Below are 19,510 nucleotides of genomic sequence, written 5' to 3' on the forward strand. Positions count from 1 at the left end.
GGAGGGACACAGTGCACTTCTCCTTAGGAGAGTCACAGCAAACACACATACTCACGAATGATTAAAGGATTCTGGAACGACTTGCAACACCCAACTTTGAGATTCTTGGAAAAGATTACCGATTTATCCTTTTCGAGTTTAATATCATACACCTATATGTCCTTTATCAAAAAAACTTCCAGGGGGCAATACAAACAACGGCTTTCCACCAATAAAGGCCCAAACAGAAAGTCTGGCGTGTTCGTTGATGAATTTCGACCTGATCACTGCTTCTTTTTTTATCAACCATTGACACACATTAATGAGTTGAAAAGGTACACTGACTGTTTTGGCACGCAATCAAAGCCAGATAAGCACCTGGGTGCGACTGCCTTGATTGCAACAGTAAACTGCGCTGTAAAATCCTGTAATATTTACCGCAGTGCGCCCGCCATGTGCCATTACTAGGCCACCCTTGCCTTGCTGCGATCTGCAGCAGCAGCGGGTCGGCGATCCTGTGTGCGAATAAGAAGAGGAGAAATGTCGGGCAGTAACCGAACGATAAAATGGACTCTGCTGATGACTCTGCTCGTGTCCTGCACCCTCCTTCCCCCTCCGCCTCCCCTTCGGTGTCCAGCCTATTCTGTCTCCCACCCTTTCTTGTCCTTTCAGTAGCACTGTTATAGCCTACAGTAGTAAACAGCCCTGCTCTGAACAGCTAGTGTTAATTTAAGCCTGCATGAGGAGGATCTTTTTTATGTTTTTTTGTGCCAGATACCACCCCTGCTGTCTTTCTCTCTCCCCCTGTCTCATGCACACCTACCAACCTCTGCATCAGCCTGCTGAAGGTTATTCACACCCGTCCTGTTTCCACCCGACTTCCCTCCCTTCCCTATGTGGCCAAAGTGCTGTAATGCCCCTTAGCTGTTTGCAACAGATTCCCCCATGGCAAAAAAACAACTTCCTCTCTTTTGGACGCCATTCCCCTCCCCTCCAGTCTTCTCTTTCCCAAAAGAAACCCAGAACTCAACACAGGCAAATTTTTTCCCCTCCTCTCTCCCCAAAGTAGCAGCCGCACAAAAGAGAGGGGAAAAAGGGAAAACTGTCCAAAGAAACGACAGATCTCACATCATGGAGCACAGCTAGCTGGTCTTGATTTCAATCTTTCTTTTGTTGCTCACGCACAGTCTAAAGGGAAATTGCGAACATCGACACAAATAAAGGTGGGAAAGCCTCCTTATACACGTGTAACCATTTTCTCATATGTGCGTTTTTCACTGCGGAGAAGAAGAAGACGAAGACTAGAGCGAGTATGAAGCCATTGAACAGCAAACTAATATGGCCACTTGGTTAGTTGCCGCCTCTACTACCTCCTCACTCTCAGTCCTGGAGGCTGAAAGAAAAGGCGTTACGCTGCTGTGTGTGTTTCTACCTCAGAGGACAGACCCAGAAAGAGAGAGCGAGAGCGAGAGAGAGACAGAGAGGGAGAGACAGAGAGTGTGTGCACTTGTCTTGCCTAACTCTCCTCAGCTTTCCACAGTCTCAAATGAAACTCAGATTCCCTGTGTTCTCTGTCCTCCTGCACCATCCGCATATCGAAAACACACGATGCACCAACGCGAAAACGCCCAATCTCGAAAAATTAGCACGAGTGAGACCGAAATCAGGTTAATACAGGGGTTCAACGTGAGTGATTTCAGTGCTCTTTATCAAGGTATGAATTCACTCGTGTCCCTTGATGAGAAAAACGGATCGAGCACCAAACAGTCATCAGATTGAATCCTGTGACGTCACATCTCGCCACGTCTTTGAACCAATTGCAGTCGCTCCAAGTATAAAACGCCACTACGACTGCATGCTGAATATAAATCAAACAATAGTGTAAACAAATGCATGTTTCATCAGCAATCTGAAGAGTCCCTTAGCCCTCCTCGTCTATCTAAGACACTGTTTCTGCTAGTCAGTTGTTTACCATCTAACATGTGGCAGGAATTCAAAAAACTTGGCAGAGCCTGTTGCACCGTGCGTCGTGGAGAGTTCACTTGAGGATACGACTCTGGTTTTGGCTCAGCTGCCAACTTCTGACACTGTAGCCCTCTGCGCGGCCTCGCCCCTGCAGGAGCGGCCTGCGTAATGCTGCCATTGATGAAACTCCAATATTAACAACCTCATTTATGACACCTCCAAGAGTCCACAACCACAATTTTTTCATCAAGCCCCTTCACCTCCTCCAGTTATATTCAAGCGGTGCTCTGCCCTACCACACATTTATTGTCAGTGTAAAAGCATATTGCATTGGAGACATAAGATAAGCATGGAAGTCATATTTTAAAGCATATATGAGCTAAAGTACAGTAGGTGAAGAAAAAGAAAAGCTGCAGCAAAGTGATTAGGTTACACCAAATCTTTCAAATCTGCAAAAATCAAAAAGGTGCAAATAAGGGAAATTACAAAACACTATTAAATAAAGCGACCGCAGTAAATGTGTGATGCACAATTCATGTTGCACAGTGGCAACATGGCAGTGAATGTCTCACAGTCAGAGTGAGTTATAGTTCACTCATGAGCTCAGACAAAGGAGTTGTTGATTCTGTGGTCTTATCAGACCCCCGGCACCTTCACATCCTTATGAATCATCGAGAGAATCCACTGTGACAAATACGACCAATCAACATACATGCGTTAAATTTATAGCGCGCACACACACTGCTTGGTGCTGTACTGCCCTGGGACTAGCAACACACGCAGAACTTGAGAATAATATGAGCCGCAATATTTTTAATACTCATTGGCAAAAATTTTACAGTACGAACACAGACAAAAATAATTGTAGTTAAATATCAAATTATTCGTTTTTTATGGGAAGAACAAATTAGCTTACTTTCTCTTAGAGGAAATTTATCATTAAACCAGCAAAAAAAATTAAAAAAATGTAATATTTGTAATCAATATCTGCACCAAAATGCTATTTCTTTAATACATTACTATAACTTTTAGTCAGCAGTAAATAAAATGCAGTTAAATAAGTAGAACCACCTGGGACTGCCAGTAAAGTAAGATGTGAGCCTCACTTATTGCATTAAAAATGCCAAAGTTCGAATCTTATTTACAAGCTTGAGACCTTGTACTGAATGGTAATAACACACACATATAAGCCCTGTTGTATTTACACCCAATAAGTTACAGCCATCTATACGTTCACACTCCGGCGAACACACACACGCTTCCTCCTCTCTTCGGTGACCAGTGCGGTGCGCCGGCTCGATCTACAAGGTGGTCTGCTGAGGGGCCCCTCGGCAGCACGCGCCTCGACAACTTCTCTATTACAGCCGTGACCCCTGAGGTCAGTCTCTGAAGGGTTCTGAACAAAGGCCACGACCCCGGGGTCAGAAGTGTAACGCTGGGGGCAGGCCGGGGCCCCCACGGCAAAGGGAGCGTGCTGTTTGCTTTGAAAGGTAAGGATCACTAACACAGAGGCCTAATAAGGATTAAGGGGCCATCCCCTTTGGGATGTCACTCTGGGGCCTCATACATCAGTCTCTATTAACCTCCATGACCCCCGGCGGCCATTATGGGGCTACGGGTCACAGACGTTCACACTGCGGAGCTGTAAAACCTAACGTCGCATGCAACCTCTAACACGAGTGTTGCTGATTACATGGACAAATTGTTGTAAGAGGTAAACTGCTTGTCAAATAGGACACAGTGCTCCTATAGAGGAGTTCTGCCTGTCCCAGCAGCTTTCATCTTGTTGTAGAAGATGTCAGATTTCAGTTTTTTAGGAAGGTACTGTAAGGTAAAAAGCAGAGTTATTAGCTATCAGGTTAGCTCACTCAGTAATAAAACAAATACCTGGTGTGTCTTAGAGAAAACAATTAAATGTACATCTGAAAATCATGTGAAGGCAACAGAATTTCTTTTTTTTTTTCACTTTGATTAAGCACCAGAGACAGTTCGGAAACAGTTCGATAAAAGCAGGTGAGCAAGAACCGAGACACAGAATCACAAAATGGAGGACAGGAGCAGACAACATGGCGGCCCGAGTGATGCAGTCACTCACAAACTGCTTGTAACTTGCCACATTGTTACAAAAACGTTGTACGTTGTACAACATATCGCTATATGTATATTTATTTTAAAACTTCCAAAATAGAAACCTACAATGACTTGACTGTAGGAGACACAGATATGAATTCCTTTAGTCACTTTGGGACCAAACAGATACAGAGGTTAACCCTCTGCACTCTGTCGAGGACGAGAAACAAAGTGTGCAGATATACGCTTTTTATTCATTTTGATTTGTTCATCTCATATTTAATGATTTCTTCTTTTTGCTCAAAAGATAAATCAAATATTTCAATTGTTGCAAAGTTCATTGCAAGTGTGAAATGTAATTATTTCATGCCAGAATGAGAAAAGAAAGAATCTGAACTATTTTAGCATGTATTTTTCTCCTAAAATAATTGACATATATTGAATGAGCTCATACATTTATTTAAAAAACACTAAAGGAGACATCAAATATATACATCATATGTATACATAAATATTAATCTTGATGTATATTAAACAGGTTAATTAACAAAGACTGTAAATAACAGCCACATTGTGAGTAATTGGTAATGTAATGTGAACAAGTATAACCAGTATTCAGAGCAGTAAAAAAGGAGGATAATTCAGTCAGGGATCAAAATGATTTTTTTCCTGTTCCGGATAAATTTTTAAAACCCCTAAAGGAATTTATGAATACATGAATTCACTCACAGAATATAGGACTTTATTTTAAAGAAAAAGTTTGAAAATTGAATTCTAAATTTTTATGTAACCTAATAAGGTAAAAGAAAATGCAAGTTAGATTTTTTTTTTCAAGAGGGACCCCCACAAAAGGACAAACTTTTATTATGAAAGGAATCTGTGTATTTCAACAACAAAATGATCATAATTTTGTTTTTCATGCATTCTACAAGACGATTTCATAATTATTTAACTTTGACCTCTTTTCATAAACTGAACTCTGGAAAGTAATGTAGCAAAGTTGAAAGTGTGGTGTACTTCTTTTCAATCAAAGCTTCATCATGACTAAATTATATTAAAAAAATATATTATAATTATTGTTTAAAAATAAGGATATAGCAATTTTATTAACTACTCAAGCTTCAGTTTCAGTTGGAAATACTTAAAAATGAATTAGAATTTTCTCTCTCAGATTGTTTAATTAAAAGTATATTGAGAAAGCTGTTATCCAGGTTGTCACAACACATTCTTATGAAACTTTAAATCTCTTTAGAAAGGTGGGATGCTAAAAAATATATTGTAACTGTCAAGAAAATAAGCAGCCATCTGCGTGTACAAACTCCTTTGAATTACAAACCTTTCAGACATTTTGAATGTGTAATTTTTAAAAAAAATCACCCTTTTCAAATGCAGCTATCATTACCGCAAATGACTTCGATCTTCTATGTGCTTTATTATTTCACATTTCAACTTGAAATAATAAATACATGTATACATCTTATACATTCAATTCACTAAAAATATATATTTTTTTCAACTTTTATATTACAAACGTACAAGAGGGTAAAGCAGCTGACTGGAACTCTAAAAAAACAAAGTGGCATAAGCCTGCAAGGTCAACAAAAACGTTCTTGAGTGTTTTTTTCGGACACAGTTCACACTTATCAAGAGCACTAACTGTGCACTCTGATTCAAATGTATTTCTTTGATAATCATTAAGCCACTCACCTCTGAAAACCGAGCTTCTCTGTGTGGAGGGAGCCCACTCGGCAGCAGAGCAGAGCAGAGCAAAGGTTGGAAAAGAGGAGAGACCAAATGGACCTGCGCTCGCTACAGACAAGTGTCCTAAACAGCTTTTAAAACATCCAAACAGACAATAAATCCCAAACAAGCAGCACTTTGACAGCTTCACTGCTTGTCCTTTTTTTTTTTTTTGCAGCTCTTCTCTCATTAAAGTAAGGGCAGTGCTTTGGGAGAATCATCGTCCTACTTTCAGTTAACCATGAGACTCCCCTCTCTAGGTCATTTTGCAACTGCCAGGTTTATTAGAAAAGTTTGGTTTCTAATTTAGCTAACAGAATACACTGTCCATCTCGAGGACATTACAAAAAATGTAATTACAGGGAATTATTCTGCTGGGAACAAAGAAATGCCACTCTGATCCCTGGCAAAAGGCTTTTTTCCCCTATAATTTGTAATAACAGCATGGTTTATGTCAAAATTTAATTTACAGCAAAACTGATGCTACAATCCTTGCTACCTTGGTCTTATTCAAGCCTGCATTAAATAAATCTTTATTTTGAGGCATCGAAATATTCTGAAGCGCTAGACGACACAGGGAAAAATGCTACGAATCTGAAGTCAACTGCTCTCAAGGTTGCAACATTTCAGCTCAAACATTGGTGTAGTTTTTTGTACACACTGTTACTCAGGAATAACTCGTTATAAATAATGCAAAAAAAACTAAGGCAAATTACAAACTGCAGACAAGGTGAAAAAGTCCAAAAATATATTTTTTCGGTGCATTTTTTTATATTTGAAACTTACCCCTCTTCTTCCCTATTCTCCCCCTCCTCCCAACACAAACACACACACCTCTCTCTCCTCTCCCAGCTACTTGCTGCTCACATTTCTGGGTCCATCACGCATTAATAACTGATTATTTTTGAAGCTCTTATCAAACATCAGCTTACATGCAGGTCTCTGGCATTCTCAGGGAGTGGTACGACCTCTTAAAGGGTTCGGACCTGCTGTTGGTTCTAGTTTATTGCCACGTCACAGAGCCACTGCAGCCTGGATGGGCCTGCGTGACCTAGCTCGGCCCAGATAGGAGCCCTTCGCACCCCAGCCCCCATTGGGATCATACACCCACATTTCATACAAGAAAGGTGGTAGTGGTGAGGGGGAGTGGGGGAGTTGATGTGAAGACATTTTTTATTTTAACTGCAACCTCTCTGTCCTTCCTGTGATTCCTCCTCTGTTCTCTCCTTGTTTCCAAAAAATTATAGACATTTATCCGACTGAGTGACAGCATGTTCGTTTCAGTCGCCAGTATCAAATTCAGCTGACTAAGGATCCTGAAACGCTCCAAAGAGAGTGTTTGTTTGATTTCATATCGAGCACGAGTCTGCACACACATTATATCCCAGCTTCACACAAGGCACGCAAGTATGTGTACATGAATCCAACTTTCTCTGTTTATGTTAGCATGAATTTCACAAGAAAGGATTCTGAATTTAGAAGATAATTTCATTTTAATTTATTGCTGGTTTACTGCAGTTTAAATGAAGAAAATATTCCCTTACAGAGAAAGTGTGTGTGACTTAATGAACTACTCAAGGACGTCCACGGCGCACGCTAAAAATGTAAAAATGAAGAGTGCTAATAGGTCGAAGCATCTCCTAACTGCATCAGCCGTCGAGTCTTGATGCTAGCGATTTATCTTTAATTGGATTTTACAGAGGGGTCTCCCAGCGGGAGTTGGCGGTCTAATTTCTGAACGGTCCCTAAAACTTTATCCAAAATGTACTGACAAATAAGCAAAGTTGGCCTGGCAGTAAAAAGAACATTCAATTAAAGATGAAATTTGAAAACCATTCTACATCTGACCTGAATAATTATTGTTTTGTAAATCTATACAGCAGCACAGAAAATATTCATCTGCATATTTTTACATATATTTCATGTGAAAACATTATGTTTCGTTTTTTGGTCTTTCCCTATTCATGGCTGACCTCGATATTAACCCCAAATCATTGTTAAAAATGAAACCCTGATCCAGTTCTTCAAACAATGTATAGCATTCATTTTGCTTTAACAAAGTTTTGCCTGAACATTAAAATATTTGTCAAAGAATTTAAAGTATGAGTCTACAAACATTATATTAAAACCACATTATGATAACTGATATTTATATGATACTTTTCTTTTTACATATATTGTCTGGGGAGTTTTTGCTGAGCGAAATGTCCAGAGAGAAATACGCAACACATAAATCACTAAAAAACCACTACCTCTAACCTAAAATCAATTGTTGTCATTTACGTATTAACTCACTGTGGTATCTACTGCAGTGTGCAGTCTAGTGAGAGGGGAAAAGAGACGCTGGCTCTCAGGGGTTAAGATGCTAGCAGTCATGTGCCTGTCGGCTGCAACAAAAGCCTGCCTATGTAGGGTGCATACAGATGGAGCGAGCTCCTTTGTGTGCACTGTTTCACACGTCGCAGCCTCTGAGCTGCCAGGTCTGGCTCTCTGGGCCTGGCTACAGGCCTAGCTAGCAGCTTGTAGCACCTGACGCTGGGCTCTCACTTTGCTTTTCTTTGCTTGGGACACAAGTGCTGCAAGTTTTTTGAAAGATAATGGAACAGAAATCCAAATACTGGGTCACACAGCTCAACACAAACAATCGCAACAAAATACAGCACAGCAGAGCATGGTGCTGTAGCCAGGCGGGCTCAGATCAGCATGACAGGAGCAATTGTAAGCATGCCTCCCACTCAGGTCTGCCTCAAAATATTAGATTTTTCCCTTCTCTACTGTCTGTCAAATACTCCTGTAAAATACTCTTCAAGACTACTTGTAATGTGCTGATATAAATACAACCGGTGCATGTTTTAATCATGTGTACAGTTGTGCATGATGTGTACATAGTTTTGTATCCTACTATATACACAGTGTCTGTGTATGTCTGTATATTCTGGTATATTTATGCTACGTGCGCCAAGTCTCTAAGGCAAGATGCTTATAGTGTGTATGTTAGTGTACACTGTGATTAAACTAGCTAATGTCTGGAACAAGCTCCCATGTTGGGAGTACAGACCTTCACAAGCAAGAAACTCATGGGTTTGAAAATGTTTTTTTCTTAGTTTTTCTCTACAGAAATGATTTGTCTGCCCTCAACACTAAAACTTTTTGTATATACGTAGGCCTACATTTGCAGTGCATTCATACAGTACGCACTTCCTACCTCCATTCAGACTACACATTCTTATACATATTAAAATACATAATAATAAAGTGTTTTTTTCTTAAGCTTTACATGGTGGATTTCATATTTTCAATCACAAACAATGCATTTATTTCATTAATAGGGATGAAAAATAGGGATTCTGCTGTTGATGCAAACAAATCCAGACTTATACAGGTCAAATGATGTGTTGCAAAAGAAAATACACACTCCTAAGCCTGTATTCAAACCATACAAAGACTTGACCTTGCATAGGGAATTAAGTTTTAATTCCACACTATACAACATATACAAAAAAATCTGTCAGCTCAGTGTCACTGTGGTAAACATCAATTGTGCCACGCTGTTTAGTAAAGGTTATTACATTCTGATAAAACTCCACTGTAAACAGAAAAGGGCGATAAAAGAGGCTGAGGGTGATTGAGTGATATTTTATAAAAACAGACATACAATAGGCAGCTGTCAACAGTGTGTAAAATCTGACACTACAGTTTTACAGTATATTTACTCATGAGGTACTGAGGTGGAAGCTCTTACCCTGAGTGAGTGAGCAGGTGGGGGGTTCGCTGTCCTGCCTGAGGACCCTTCAGCAGCACACCTGGCTGTTAGAAGGATGAAGCCTTTGACATTTTAAATGCAGGACAAATGCCTGACTGCACTCCAAACCCACATAAAGTGGATGGAAATGCTGTGGTGGACCAGCATTATTCCATTATATGAAGTGCATAGCCCACAGCTTGCAGCAAGTTAATTTTTTTTTTAATCATTACATACATAAGCATTTAGTCAATACAGAGATACTTGTTCACTTTGCTCTTGGTTTTTGGATTGTGAAATCCCCGAGCCAGCCACTTGAGCAACAGAGGCTATAATGGAAAAGAAAAAGGGAACCATAAACAGTGAATTCTGCTATCCTTCCAAAAATCACAATAAATCTTTAATGAGACGATACTCTCTATTCTCTCTAGATATTCTCCTCAAATAGGCCGGCTGGCACAAAAACAACTGTTTTACAATCCTAGGGCCAATACTGGGAGTAATGGTTTTGCTAAAAGCACTTCCGCACAAAGTAGCAAGCTAGTATTTTGTTTATATAAAAGTATTTTAAATGACCCATTAGAAGCTTTTATAAGGCTAATAACATATATTAGAAACAGAATTTAAAGTTGTTTCTGTGTTGGCAGTCGCCGCATTGACAAATTACATGTTATCAAAACTCCTTTTAAAGGATATGGGCACTACAAGCCCTAAGTTAGCTTGACACGTTTAAGCTAACAGCCTCCATAAGTTTTCAACAGGGAGGCTAACAATGCTACAAACCTTTTTGTTTGCTTCTAAATTGCTATGTGTGAAGTATCCAGAGAAGCAACAAACTAAAAGCCCATCAAGCAAAAAAAGTGTTACTTTATCTCTTTATAAATGACACAAGGATTATTTATTGTGCCATCACAGCTGGTGAAGTGCAATTGGCTCCCACATATCGTCACATATTATTCTACACCATGTTACACATTTTTTTAAGAGTGTAAATACTCCTGGATCAGGAAATGAAACTCTGCAGGCCACACATTTACTGGTGCGTGTGTGTTTGCTTTCTTTCTTTTACACACAAGACAAACCCTCTCTGTCACTCAAACAAGCTGCTACTATAAGTTGTGTGTTAATTAAACCTTTGTCAGTATAGCTTTGAGAGTATTAGCTCTTATTTTCTGACCCTGCACCCTGCTGTCACCAATCATGTCCTAAAACACACACACACACACACCTGTACACAGTGAACACACACCACATGCTTGAGTTACATACTACCAGGACAAGCCGACCGGGTGCCTGACAACCACAGCGATGAAGCAGACGTGAGGGAGGGAGAAGGAAAAAAAAAGATACCCTAGCGTGTTAGTTTTCTGCCAGGGAGTCCCTATTGACCTGTTAAACCTTTGTGACTGGAACAAATGCAAATGGCGCTGACTTGTTCACACAAAATACTAAAGGCCCATTCAAATGAGGCCCCGGGCCACAATGCAGCAGTGGCCGAGCCCTCTGTGGAGGCAGGGCAGCCCCCAGTCTGAGAGAGAGAGAGACAGAGATTCTTTTAGCCATCGCACAGTTCATTCTGGTTGTCTGGTAGAGAGCAACCATCCACTCTCATTACTTCTCCTTCATGAACACAGACACACACACACACACACACACACACACAGATATGATAGCTACCTTACACCTCTGTAGTAACTCTGTCCTTACTAAATCACAAACACTGCTACACTGCCATAAACTATACCCCAAAATTACTTGTATGTAATACTCTGTAATTGGACGCCAGTGGACCTGTAGTGTCCAGACACTGCTTAGTCCACCTTGGCATTTGCAAAGATGCTCCCTGTGGTTAATATCACACCCTACTTTTTAAAAAAGGAATAGGAAATGAAGAGAGACACCAAGTGGGAAAGACAGATGAGAGGGGGAGAAAATGGCAGAGAAACAGATAAATATGATCTCAAAGAGAGAACAAATTAACAAATAAATAAACAATATGAAAGAGTGGCTTCCCTCTTGGACTAATCATTCAAATAATACCAAGTAAGTAAGGTTTTTACATGCCACTGAAATGGAAAAAAAAGCCAGACAACCCAACTGAGGTTTTCTACAATCAGAGTATGAGCTATTCAAACTGAGATATGAGATTTGTATGAGTCAAGCCACAACTGTGTTAGAAAAACAAAATTCTTATGCATGTAAATGTAGTCACTGGTGCTAAAAATGAATGCAGTCAAGGCACTGTGGGAAGCTTTGGGGTGAAAATATCTATCAAAACCCCAAACAAACCACCTTTAAATGAACTATAACATTGTACGTAGCTGAATGTAAATATGACACAAAGATGCAGTTACTGTAAAAGAACACCTGATACCAAAAGAATAGCTTTTTTAAACAGTATACAGCACATTAAACCCTTGGTAGTCATAGAGGGCTTTCTTGTTCCACTCTCCAAATAAGAGATTAGTAGGAGCCCGAGGATGGCTCTCACTAGCACATCTGGACAACACCTGATCTGAGACACGCTGCCTACTGGACCTCTACTAAACTGGTTCAATCAAATGAAGGCTTTTATTCTAAAAGTAGGGATGAAGTGGGAGGTAAACCAACCACCCTAAGTCACTTTGTCCAGCTTCTCAGTACAATACACTGTAAACCTGCAGTAACTAAATTCTTACTATTAATTTGACATACAAAATATGATATGTCTGATAATGAGTTGCAGCTCACTTGCATGATTAACAACTCAATTGTTTCAATATTTATCTGACTCTAAATGGTTTCCTTTGTAATTGGCATAATGGCTATTGTCTGGATTCTAAATGAATTTAATATTGTAGATATGCAGTATAAAACTGCCTAAAGCACTAACCTCCATGTGTCACAGTGTGTTTACATGTACATTAGTATCCTGCTTATGATTGGGTTTTTGGAGTTTCCAGGTTAAGACCTCATCCTGGTTTTAAGAAACCAGGATAATGTGGCAACACCTCATCCAGGTTTCTGAACCGTCTCGTAGTAGCTGAGATGGTGAGAAATCAAGACACACCTGCAGGCACACATCAGAAACCTGGATATTATTATGCTCACGTATACAGGGATATGAATAACCAGGTTCCATGTTCCATGTAAGCACCGTATAATCAACACCGGGATAAGGCTCAAAACAGGACACTAATGCACATGTAAACACACTGTTAGTATATTCCTACTCTCACATTTTCCTTGACTGCTTTTCCCTCCTGCCATGTACTCTCGCTCCTGTCACTTCAGATCCTACCACACTCACCTGCCATACAGTAACCCCTGTGCTACCCCCATTCCGCCATCACTTGACCTCGCCAGCCCACCTGCACACCTGCTCCCACTACACCATCAGCCCAGTTGCATATATTCCAGCCCATGTCCATTCATCCCCACACTGTCTGCTTCTGCCCTCCATCCATTTTCTCTGCGTGCCTGAGTTTTGCATGTCATGGACAGCATGTTCACCGCTCACCCACAAGTTTCCGGATATCTGGATTTGGATTTGAAAGAGGTCTTTAATAAAGCTTGAGCAACCTCTTTGCCTTCGTCCCTATGACTGCGCCATCAACCTTTTCCCGGGCATGTCTCCACCCAAGGGCCGGTTTTATTCACTATTCGTCCCTGAACCTCAAGCAAAGGACAAATACATCAGTGACTCCCTAAAAGGATAAATCCCAAGTACTTTCTTCGAATACTGGGGCCTTAACAACATCACAGTCAAAAACAGGTACTCTCTCCAGCTCATTTCCTTACTGTTTTTCCTAATTTAGACCTCAGGAATGCTTATCACCTGTTGCGCATTAAGAGGAAGATGAGTAGAAGACTGCCTTTACACACCAAGTAGCCACTATGAATATCGGGGTTCATTGTCGCTGATGGTTTAATAGTGCAGCATCATTAAACCGGGTCTTCTGTGGAATCAAAACCTGAGGTAAAACAGTCACACACTGAACACCTCCAGGGGTTGTCCTACTATTTTTGTTCCAGTTCACCTTGACTCACAGGTCCTGTATTTGGGGCACTCCTTTCGCCTGGTGTGTCGTGCTGGGGTTGGGCACACACTCTCCAACGTCAATCTTTCTGGTGGTCCCCGATGGAACAGGACACCCAGGAGTTTACTGCTGAGAACTGCTGGGCTCCTCCAAATACTTCTAGTTCCTTATCGACCTGGTGCCACATCTCCCTGGATTTAGTCACCACTCATTCTTATGATAGTAGACTGTTTTTCCATAATTGCTTATCTCATTTCTCTGCCCAAACAACCAACCGAAGAGACAGACAAAATGTGCTACAACATGTTTTTCACCTTCATGGTTTTCCCAGAGATCATTGTCTCTCACTGGGGATCTCAACTCATCTGCCATTTCTGGAACGAGTTTTGCAGTTTCACCATCAGCCTTTCTTCTAGGTTCCACCCGCAGTCCAATGGGCAGATGGATTGTATGAACTAGTAGACGGAGACGGCTTTGAGGTGCATATCCTCCCACAGTCCCGCCTCCTCATCCAAATGACTACTGTGGGCAGAGTACAGACACAGTGCCCTTCCCATCTCCATTCCAGTGCTATCAGCTATCTTAAGAAGGAGGCCTGCGTCCCCTCAGTCCAGGCTTTTGCTATCGCTGCACATGGATAAGGGGCACAGTCCACAGTCTTCTGCATCTCTTGCCTTGCTACGCCCTGGGACAGAGGTCTGACTGGCTTCCGCGGGTCATTTCCCCATATCCAATATGATCAACCCGCTGCAGTCTCTCTTTAATTATCCCTCCATGCCCGATCCACCCCATTTTCTGTGTCTCCTGGGTCAAAAGCTTGTCAGGTAGAGCCCACTTCACCCCTCCCTCAGACACCCACCCCTGCTGGCTCATCGAGGGTCAACCTGCCTTCGATGTCAGGCAGGTTTCACTGGGAGGGGTCTCCAATACATGGTCGATTGGCAGGGGTACCGTCTGATGAGCACTCCTCTGTTCCAGCCTGGGGGCATTTTGGTTTAATTTGAAGATTTCGCCGCTGTCATCTGGACCAGCTTGGAGGAACATCAGGAGCTGTCCCTAGAGGGGGGGTGGAGGTGGGTTCTGTCCCAGTATGAATCATTTGCTAGTTTCTTATTTTTTAGTTTAGACTTTTGCCTGTTTTTGACCACGAATAAACTTTCTACTAAGTCTTTACACCATGTTGGCCTAAGTTACCTGACATAAACTATCCATGAAAAGAAGAGAAAAAAGTCCACTCATCCATCCACATATTACTGTTTTTTTAATAAAATCATCATGTTACAGAATTTTAATAACACTACATAAGGAACTTCTTTTATACTGAAAAAACTTTTCTGATTTTGCTTTTCTTCTTGAGTAAAAACATTTAATATGAAATTCTGGCAACTTATTTTAAAATATGAATATTGAGCTGCATGCTGCACTTATTTTTTTCTTTCATTTTCAGTGGCAGGCTTTACAAGAAAACTAAGCTGACCCCACATCCTGCAGTGGGTCTTGTCAGTCATGCTGTATGTGGAATGACACCTGCAGAGGTCACACATGAGCTAAACTCTGAAGGGAGAAGGGCAGAGGATGTAGAGAGGGAAGAGAAACACCACAGAGAGACAGACAAACAGCATTTACAAAGTGTTTTTTTATGGACTGTTAAAGCTTGTTTTGTGAGCCTGAGCAGTTTGCTATATAGACAACAAGACAAGGTTTAGGTTTAGGCAAGTACAAAAAGAATTCTTAATTTCTCACTTTGACATTCAAATAACTTTCATTTCTGCTTTATTCTGTTTGTAACTATAAAGTAAAGACACACAACATGGACTTTTACTACACAATGCATTTTTGTACTTTTCACTTCTCTACATTTATGTCGGCCAAAGTTACTAGTAACTTTGATGCTTGAGGGGTTAAATGCAAAACAGATTGCTTATATAGCAGGTGGATACATTGCTAAACTTTCAACTAACCAACACTACAAGTCTTTCGATCTTCTGCCACCTAGATCAGCTATAACATCAAAACTCTGCTTTACTCAATAATTTACATATCCATTATTCAACTGAGGGTTACTATTATTCATAACAAGCACTTCATAATTGTAATATTTTGCTGCCAATTCACTTTTGATCAAAAGAACTTAGCATGCAGAATTTTACATTTTAGTGATACTCTTCAGCAATGGATTATAATGCCTTTTAGCACCTTTCCCACTGGACGTGACAGAGGCGATAAAGTGTACTGAGGGTCCCGAGTCAAATTTCACCCTCCAAACATCACAGGAAAGTGACACAAGTCTCGGCTGGCGGAGCTACCACAACAAAATAAAATTTTTAAATACTCTTCTGTCCCACTCCATCAATCAAAAGCATATCCTGCTGCCAAGCGTTGTTCTAACCTACACGACTTTATTTCACATTCCAGTGAAGCTTCTAATGTTTCCAAATGCACTAAATATGTCATGCTGAATTAGGAGAAATGGTATAAATTTATGCGGGGCTAAAAAACAGATTGAATACTTCATTCAATATAAGCTTTAAATACCATGGCTTCAGTGAAGCCTTATACTGTATGTTTGTGAAACTTGTGTTTTATGTCTATGTCTAACGTGTGGAGGAGGGTTTTTATCACCTAGGAAACTTAAACTTACTTAAATTAGAGGAAAATCAAGTTTCGAGCAACTTCAGTGAACTCTGTGCCTCATATTGATCTTACACTACTGGAATTATACTGCACCAGTAAACTCCCATCTGGTAGTCAATGCGAGTTAAAACAAACATGATAAACTACTAGCAACCAGGATTTCACCCGGACAGGTATACCCATTACAAGTATTTTGTCAAGAATGCTATTGATTCAGTCTCCTTTAGTGTACGTGTGTATTTATTTAATAATGCTGTCACAAGTTTTGCTCAAAACAACAAGCCATAATCTTCTCTTTAACTTTTAGTCCAGCATTTTTAAGCTGTCCTTATTGAGTAAAATATTACACATTCACAGCAATTCACTCAAAACCACATTTTCAAATAGCATCAATTCCATGACTACAACATAATGTTCTGATTTACAAGGAGTCAAAGACGTCATAATGTGAGGATCAACATCATGGAAGAAAATAAAAATCATAAATTATCACGCAACAATTGTATTTATTCCCAGAGAGTCTCCTTATGCAAAATCCAACATGATCGAATCCCCCCTAACTCCCCTGCATAATTACCCCCCCCCCAAAACTAAGGGCCGGCACCTTTTCCTTCACTGGAAAAATCAGAGTGCTGACGGTGTTGCTGGACAAACTGTGGCTCATTGCTCAAATTTGATTCTGCTTATTATGGTCTATTAAAGATATACTCAGCTGTATTGAAACATTAGACAGAGACTTTCAGTTTGAGTGGTAATCATCCTATTTTCTGTCTTGTTTGCACTCAGTTTCACAAGAGCTGAGGTAGGATCCTCAGAGTGTGAATTAAATGTTGGGTGCAGTCTGCTTTAAAACTCTAGAGATATTATTAAGAAATGCTGATTTTCTAGATCAAGTTTAAATTTCCACTGTATTCTTCAAACTTAATGTAAACAGACGGGTTCACTTTAGATTTAACAATGCATTTTTCAAGACATGTCTGGCTGAGAGAGAAGCATAACGCTAAAAGGGTTACATTTCTGCCCTGGCATGAAACTTAATATTTGTATTTAAGAAAGAAAAGTGCAACGTTGCAACATTTTAGATGCATACGGCTGCATTATACAGTAGCTCGGATTCTTTTGCCTTTCAGGCAAGGATCCTGTAATTCATGTTATTTCAAACTGTAGGCGCCACAGTATTTTTGCATTTGCTTTTGTACACATGCCGAGTGGACATTCGTGTGTGCGTGTTAGCATAGCCATGTGCTCACCTGCACTGCAGTGTCTGAGGCCTCGTGGTTCTCCTTCCACTTGTGTCCTCATTTGCCCTGCACCAGAAACACAAGATGCAAAATAAGACTCAAATCAAAAAAAATATCAAGAGAAGAATGTTATTACGACCTGCACTGTGAAAATTTATCGAGATCAGTGATTGATTTGGACTTGTGGTGCGCAGTCTGTTGCGTGTCGTTCTCCCAAAGTGTGCCAGTAAAAGCTGTGTACAAGACATTCTTACTGGAACATTTCTGCTGTTACATGTCAGTGCTGTTGGGCAGAAGACCAGCTGGAATTTCTTATCTTTTCTACCATAAGTTTTGTTTATAATGACAAAATTATTTCATTTCATTTATATCATATTTATATGATTTACCATTTTTCTTACAAATAAAGTAACAAAAACACTTCATTACGCAGGTACACTGACGAGTTCCATTGAGATAAAAGTTATTATATATATTCTTTGCTTTACTTTACTTAATAGAAAACAACAACACAATTGAGGAGATGGATATAAAAAGGTAGCAGTTCTTTGCTTCGAGACAACTGCGATGCATACTGTAGAAAAAGAAGCAGCCATGCAACATTAAACATTTGTCCATTAAGACTAACAATAATAAAACACTTCATTTTCCTTTAGGAAGGTCAAAGCCCAAAGTCAATGACAGCCTTGGCCCTGACGCTGCTGGAGGTCTGCGTCAGGTCTTGCGGGCGAGACGGAGGCTTAAGTGGACATGTTCTCCGAGCAAATCCGCCCTTCTGCTATACGGATACAAAGTTCTATACACATATAAAGAAAAGGCCATACATTATTCCATGAACGTTCAAAAACAGAGCGTATCTCCATTGTTCTTCGCCCAACGTGTATTTATGAATATTTCTGTTGTGCTGCTGCAGCGGTGTGTCCTACTACGCTCTAGTTCAATCTTGCAGAAACACAACCTTAACAAACAGTTAAGGCTTTTGGAAACTCATGAAGGAGGCTGAGTAGGTGGTTTCAGTTAGAATATCTGGTCCTATTTAATTCCTAAAAATCCCCTTTTACTGCAATATGTACACGAATCCTTGAAAATAAGATTATGTACAATTAGGGTTTAGGTCATGCTGTTTCAACATTTGCCTTGGCTTGTATTTGATTGTTGGAACAAGTGTCATCCAACATGAAATTTGTCTGAGAACAAATTCAAACTCAGTGACCTTCAAACCGAATCAATCTATGTCACGTCTACAACCAAAGAATGATTACAGTTTGGGATGTCAGTAAGATGATATATATACAAACAGCTTTCAATCATCCTTGTTCTTTGTGCTGTGGCTGCAACAGGAAACCTACTTAAATATTTTTGCTATTTTTCTCTCACCCAGAAGGGTTTATCAGTTATTTTTAGCTGTTGTTCTTTCCATACTATCACAGCTTTAAGGGATACAAAGGGATTCAGAATCCTTCACAGCGCCTCAACACTGGCCTTAATAAAGCCAGTGGTACAGTTTGTGTAGGTGTTTTATGGTTTTCTTTGCCTCTTAAGTACATAACACGGGCAGCCTCTTTTTGCTGTGGGTATGTTAAAAACTGAACCGGAAGAACCTGCACTGCTCCCCACAGAGCCCCGCTTCATTTGCTTTTCGTCTCTCCTTTCCTCCCCTCCTCCTGCCTCCCTCCCCATCTTCTCACAGGACTCGTGAACTCTCTATAAACCCGCAGATTTCCTCCAGAACGCTGCTGTCTATCTGACATCAGTAGAACTAGAAATAAAACAAAAGAGTGAAGAGAAAAGCTGAAATAGACGATAAGGTATGGAGAATGAAGAGAGGAAGGGAACGAGAGAAAGAGAGAGAGAGAGAGAACGGGGGAGAGAGAGAGAGGGAGAAGCAGGCCAGATTGCAGAGGGCTGAATCAATGCAGCGGCCTGGTCTCGTTTTTTCTCTCCCCTCTCTTTTTTTCATTTTTTTTCTCTCTCTCTCTCTCTCTCTCTGAAATGATTCACAGTGGAAAGAAAAGGCCTTTTCCTTGTCCTCAGTTGAACTCCACATCAGCTTCCTGTTAGAAAGGCAAGGAGGAAACACCCAGAGCAACGCGCGCGTGCGCACATACACACACACACAC

At 40.5% G+C, this 19,510-nt stretch overlaps 1 long non-coding RNA gene across 1 annotated transcript in view; it reads right to left on the reverse strand.

Moving 5' to 3' along the window:
* LOC118341439 overlaps nucleotides 1-19,510 on the reverse strand; it is a 32,287-nt gene that overhangs the window by 9,740 nt on the left and 3,037 nt on the right. The window contains exon 2 of the long non-coding RNA XR_004797426.1: nucleotides 17,400-17,456. This is a non-coding gene — a long non-coding RNA (uncharacterized LOC118341439). The remainder of the gene's footprint in view (nucleotides 1-17,399; nucleotides 17,457-19,510) is intronic.

Source organism: Morone saxatilis, unplaced genomic scaffold (assembly GCF_004916995.1).
Source record: "Morone saxatilis isolate NCDOM2014 unplaced genomic scaffold, NCSU_SB_2.0 Contig10, whole genome shotgun sequence".
NCBI classification, from domain to species: Eukaryota; Metazoa; Chordata; class Actinopteri; family Moronidae; genus Morone; species Morone saxatilis.